This window comes from Colobus angolensis, unplaced genomic scaffold (assembly GCF_000951035.1).
Source record: "Colobus angolensis palliatus isolate OR3802 unplaced genomic scaffold, Cang.pa_1.0 Scaffold252, whole genome shotgun sequence".
Taxonomy (NCBI): Eukaryota; Metazoa; Chordata; class Mammalia; order Primates; family Cercopithecidae; genus Colobus; species Colobus angolensis.
Genome location: NW_012115733.1, coordinates 3,205,081 through 3,211,080, shown reverse-complemented (window position 1 = coordinate 3,211,080; position 6,000 = coordinate 3,205,081). Strand labels below are relative to the sequence as shown.

At 40.5% G+C, this 6,000-nt stretch overlaps 1 pseudogene; it reads left to right on the top strand.

Annotated features, from left to right (window-relative positions):
- Positions 1–1,003, top strand: part of LOC105515048 — a 3,917-nt pseudogene extending 2,914 nt beyond the window's left edge.
- The last annotated feature ends 4,997 nt before the right edge of the window (positions 1,004–6,000 follow it).

Below are 6,000 nucleotides of genomic sequence, written 5' to 3'. Positions count from 1 at the left end.
GGGAGGGAGGGAGGGAGGGAGAGAGAGAGGAAGGAAGGAACAGACCAGCTGAATCTCCATAAAAACAGTAAACTTTGTGGTATATTAACTTACCCTCATCCCGTCTCATGCTCCCAGCTTGGTTCTGTTCATTGCTGGTGAAATACAGATAGGATTAGCCAGAACCGGTAGATGGCTGGCTGTTGATCATGAAAATGTCAGACCTGATATAGTCCTCCTTGGAAAGGCCCTTTCTGGAGGCTGATACTCCGTGTCTGCAGTGCTGTGGGACAATGGCATAATGTTGACCATTAAGCCAGACGAACATGGGTCTACATACAGTGGCAATCCACTAGGCTGCTGAGTGGGCATCGCAGCCCTTGAGGTTTTAGAAGAAGAAAATCTTTCTGAAAATGCAGAAAAAAATGGGTATTCTCTTGAGAAATTAACCCATGAAGCTACCTTCTGATGCTGTAACTGCTGTAAGAGGAGAAGAATTACTGTATGTATGTGTGTATGTATGTATGCATATATGTGTGTATTTAGTCAGAGGTTCACTCTGGTTGCCCTGGATGCAATGGTGTGATCTTGGCTCACTGCAACCTCTGCCTCCTGAGTTGTAGCAATTCTCCTGCCTCAGCCTCCTGAGTAGCTGGGATTACAGGTGCGCAACACTATGCCCGGCTAATTTTTGTATTTTTAGTAGAGACAGGGTTTCACCATGTTGGCCAGGCTGGTCTCGAACTCCTGACCTCAGGTGATGCACCTGCCTCGGCCTCCCAAAGTGTTGGGATTACAGGCGTGAGCCACTGTGCCTGTGAGGAAAAGAATTATTAATTGCTATTGTTATTAAAGAAACCAAAGATTGCGATGCTTTGAAGGTGTGTCTACAACTTCAAGATTATCCACTTCTGGCCAAGCCAACCCATGATGACATCATCAGGTTTCGCCTGTGCTGGTGGTCAAGGAGAATGAGATTCGAGAGTCTAGTGAAATCATTAACAAGACCATCTTGTCGTTCTGAGGGTAGCAGCTGTTTTCAGTGGTCACTGGGAGCCGGCTGGATCAGGCGGTCCTGTAAAAGCTCTGCTCTTAATGCGGGCACATTCCACTCCATGTGTCTTCAAAACCTTTTTGTGGAGTATCCATCTTTTTCAGTTAATACATAATAGAACAACGTTTATGCAGCTGCTGCTTGCTTTGTAATGTAAGTAAGAGAAAGTAATGGCATCTGAATGGTGAAAGTGTTTTGATGTGTATATGTACTTTCTAAGGTTAAACGCATCTACATATACAGATAGCCTTTAAATCACATCCTTCAGTATACTTTATATATGTTTTTATAATTTCCTTGCTGGTATAAATGCTTTGTATTTGAAAAAGTTATCTCTAGGGAATTACATAAAAGACTTCACCTTATAAAGTCAAATCATTGCTGTCATTGAATTTTAGGAAGGATGAATGGTTAAGCAAATAAGAAATACTAATATTAAGTAAACTTCATGTTGGCCAACACCAGGATGTATTCTATGGATGTCATTATTTTCAATTAAGAATTAGTGTTTAACATTCCTAAATTGTTTTGAGTGCTTGATTATGATTTGTAAAAAAGAAAAAAAGTTTATTTTTAATATTTCTTTAAATTTAACATAAAGCTTATATTTTGGAAAAAAAAAAATACAGAACATGACCAGGTGCAGTGGTTCACGCTTGTAATCCCAGCACTTTGGGAGGGCGAGGTTGGCAAATTACTTGAGGTCAGGAGTTTGAGACCAGCTTGGCCAACATGGAGAAACCCCGTATCTACTAAAAATACAAAAATTAGCTGGGCATGGTGGCATGCACCTGTATTCCCAGCTACATGGGAGGCTGAGACAGGAGAATCGCTTGAACGCTGGAGGCAGAGGTTGCAGTGAGCCGAGATCATGTCACTGCACTACAGCCTAGGTAACAGAGTGAGAATTCCTCTCAGAAAAAAAAAAAAGGTAAAGAACATTTTCATCACCACCACCCCAATGCTATCCCTTGTGCTACTCATTTTTAGTAATACTCACTCTCCTCCCATCCACCATTCCTAACCCCTGGCAACCACTAATCTATTTTTCATTTCTACAATTTTGTCTTTTCTACAATGCCATGCAAATGAAATCTTATAGTATATAATGTTTTACGGGCTTATCTCATTCAGCAGAATTCCATGGAGATTCCTCCAAAATATTGATATTTGTGTATCAATAGTTCATTGTTGTTGTTGTTGTTGTTGTTGAGACAGAGTCTCACTCTGTCACCCAGGCTGGAGTGCAGTGTCTCGGCTCACTGCAACCTCTGCCACCCAGGTTCAAGTGATTTTCCAGCTTCAGCCCCCCAAGTAGCTGTGACTACAGGTGCATGCCACCATGCCCGGGTAATATTTGTATTAGTAGTAGAGATGGGATTTCAACATATTGGCAATGCTGGTCTTGAACTCCTGACGTCATGATCCGTCTGCCTTGGCCTCCTAAAATGCTGGGATAACAGAGTGAGCCGCTGTGCCCGGCCAATAGTTCATTTTTACTACTGAGTAGTATTCCATAGGATGGATGTACCACAGTTTGACCATTCATTTATTGTAGGACATACTGATTATTTCCAGCTACTGACTATTACAAGTAAAGCTGCTATGAACAATTATGTACAAGTTTCTGAATGGGCATACATTTTAATTTATCTGAAATGTAATTGTTTAATTGTATGGTCATTGCATATTTAGTTTTATAATAAACTACCAAACTGCTTCTCAGAGTGGCTGTAAGATTTTACCTTCCCAGCAGCGCTTAATCAGACATCCAGTTTCTCTGCATCCTTGTCACCATTTGGTGTTGTCACTATGTCTTTTATTTTAGCTATTGTAATAAGTGTGTAGTGATACCACATCGTGGTCTTAATTTGCATCTAGTGAAGCAAATTAGTGTTGAACGTCTTTTCATGTGCTTATTTGCTTATTTCCTCTTCAGTGAAATGTATGTTCATATCTTTTCATGATTTTCTAATTGGATTATTTGTTTGTATTTTTTACCATTGAGTTTTTTTATTATTATTATTTTTCTTGAGACAGAGTCTTGCTGTGTTACCCAGGCTGGAGTGCAATGGCATGATCTTGGCTCACTCCAACCTCTGCCTTCCAAGTTCAAGCGATCCTTGTGCCTCAGCCTCCCGAGTAGCTGGTATTATGGGAAGGCATCATCATGCCTGTCTAATTTTTGTAGTTCAGTAGAGATGGGTTTTTTGCCATGTTGCCCAGGCCGGTCTTGAACTCCTGGCCTCAAGGGATCTGCCCTCCATCCACCTTGACCTTTCAAAGTGCTGGGATTACAAGTGTGAGCCACCACACTCAGCCTACCATTGAGTTTTGATAGTAGTTTACATATCCATTATATATTCTGGATGTGAGTCCTTTCTTAGATATTTGGTTTGCAAACATTTTCTCCCAGGTCTTACCCTATTTTTTCATCCTTTTAACAAGATTTCTTGCAGAGCACAAGTTTTAAATTGGATGGAATCTCATTTATTTTTTTCCTTATGGTTTATGCTTTTTGGACCGTTCACTATGCCCTAGATCTCAGACGTTTCTTCTATATTTTCTTGTAAAAGTTTTCTTTTAGTTTTATATTTTAGATTTAAGTCGATGATCCACTTGAGTTACTTTTTTGTATAAAGGTATGAAGATCAGGACTTTTTTTTTTTTTTGCCTATGGCTCTACAACAGCTCCAGCACCATTTGTTAAGCAGACGATCCTTCCTTCTTTTTGTCTCTTTCTAAAAAATCAGTGTGGGGCTATTTCTAGGTTCTTTATTTTGTTCCAGTGATCTATGTGCCTATTCTTCTCCCAATACTACACAGTCTTGATTCCTGTAGCTATATAAAAAGTATTGAAATATGGTAGAGCCATTCCTCCCACCTTATTCTTCTTTTTCAAAAATTGTCTTAGCTATATAAATATTTTTTGAGATGGAGTCTCACTTGGGTCGCCCAAGCTGGAGATCAGTGGGGTGATCCTGGCTCACTGCAACCTCCGCCTCCCGGGTTTAAGTGATTCTCCTGCCTCAGCTTCCCGAGTAGCTGGGATTTCAGGCGCACGCCACAACATCCAGCTACTTTTTGTATTTTTAGTAGAGACGACGTTTTGTCATGTTGGCCAGGCTGGTCTCGAACTCCTGACCTCAAGCGATCCGCCCATCTTGGCCTTCCAAAGTGCTGGGATTACATGCGTGAGCCACCACTCCCAGCATTGTCTTAGCTATTGACAATTTGTTACAGCAACAATCAAAAATTAATATCATAGAAACAGATTAGTGAAACAAAATAGAAAGTCAAGAAACAGACTAATTTGTATACCAACTTCAGCATGCATTTCCAAACAGTGGGCAAAAGATGGGTTGTATAATGAAGGATTGTTGACAATTGTATATCCATTTGAAAACATAAAGATAAATCCTTACTCTGAACCACATAAAATAATAAATTCTAAAAATTCACAGACGTAAATGTGAAAAAGTGAAGTCATAAAGAACTAGACGAAAATTTAGGAAAATATTACAGTGTAAGACATCTTGAGTTGGCATAGGCACTTCCTGACATTACACCAAGGCTATAAACAATGAATCAGACATAGTTAAAGATATAAAAATTAAAGTGTCATCTAAGTCAAAAGACACCATAAACAACTGTTTAAAAAGGCAAATTTTAGGCCAAGCGCAGTGACTCACACCTGTAATCCCAGCACTTTAGGGAGCTGAGGAGGGCGGATCACGAGGTTAGGAGATCAACAGCATCCTGGCTACCACGATGAAACCCCATCTCTAATAAAAATACAAAAAAGTAGCCAGGCGTGGTAGCACGCACCTGTAGACTCAGCTACTCGGGAACCTGAGGCAGTAGAATCGCTTGAACATGGGAGGCAGAGGTTGTAAATTTAAAAGGAAGGAGGTGATTTCAATAAGCAATGGTGAGGAGAAAAATAGTACAATTTATTGAAAAGTGTAAAGTTTAGATTGCAAATTTTAAAGGTTATAGTCTTGAACTAAAACTGCAGGTATTATAAACATGGAAGATGGGAGGAGGGACAGGAAAGAAAAGAGAAGTTATTTTGCTGTTCAAGGAATGGATACGGATACTAATGAATGATAGAATGGTAGAATGGTTAAAAACACTAGAATTTTATTTTGTTTTATTTTAGACAGGACCTCACTGTTGCCCAGGCTAGAGTTCCATAGCACAATCATGGCTCACTGTAGCCCCAGCCTCCTCAGCTCAAGTGATCCTCCTGCCTCAGCCTCCCATGTAGCTGGGACTACAGGTGTGCACCAGCACCCCTGGCTAATTAAGTTTTTCTTTTTTTTAGTAGAGACAGGGTCTTACTATGTTGCCCAGGCTGATCTTGAACTCTTGTCCTCAAGCAATGCTCCCACCTCTGCCTCTCAAAAGGATGGGATTATAGGAGTGAGTCACTGTGCCCAGTTAATGCTAGTATTTTAGAGTACAAACTCTGGAGCCAGACAGCTTGGGTTCAGTTTCTGGCTTCTCAACTTATTAAGCTGTGTGACCTTGTGTAAGTCATATAACCTTCCTGTGTCTCAGGCTACTCAAGAGTAAACTGGGGATAACTACATTATCTAACTCATTTGATTACTATGATTAAATGGGGAAATACATGTAAAGCACTTAGAATAGCGCCTCTCATGTGGTTAAGTGATATATATATATTTTAGTTGTTGTTAGTAATGACTTCAAATTACTTTTGAAGTATCTGGTTCCAGAAGAAGATGGTGAAGCAGCAATAGCTGCTGGCTTCCTTCCCAAACCCAACACTGCAGATGCCACAGAAGAGGTGGGAAGTGGTTGGAGTTCAGAACAGTTCCCAGTAACAAAACCCCTGATGGTTTGGCCCCACTGGGGAATGAGATGGCTTAGAGTGGGAAAAGGTCAGAGGCTACAGATGGAGGATCAGCCCAGGTGGAGCTTTCTAAGTTGCATTCTTTTTT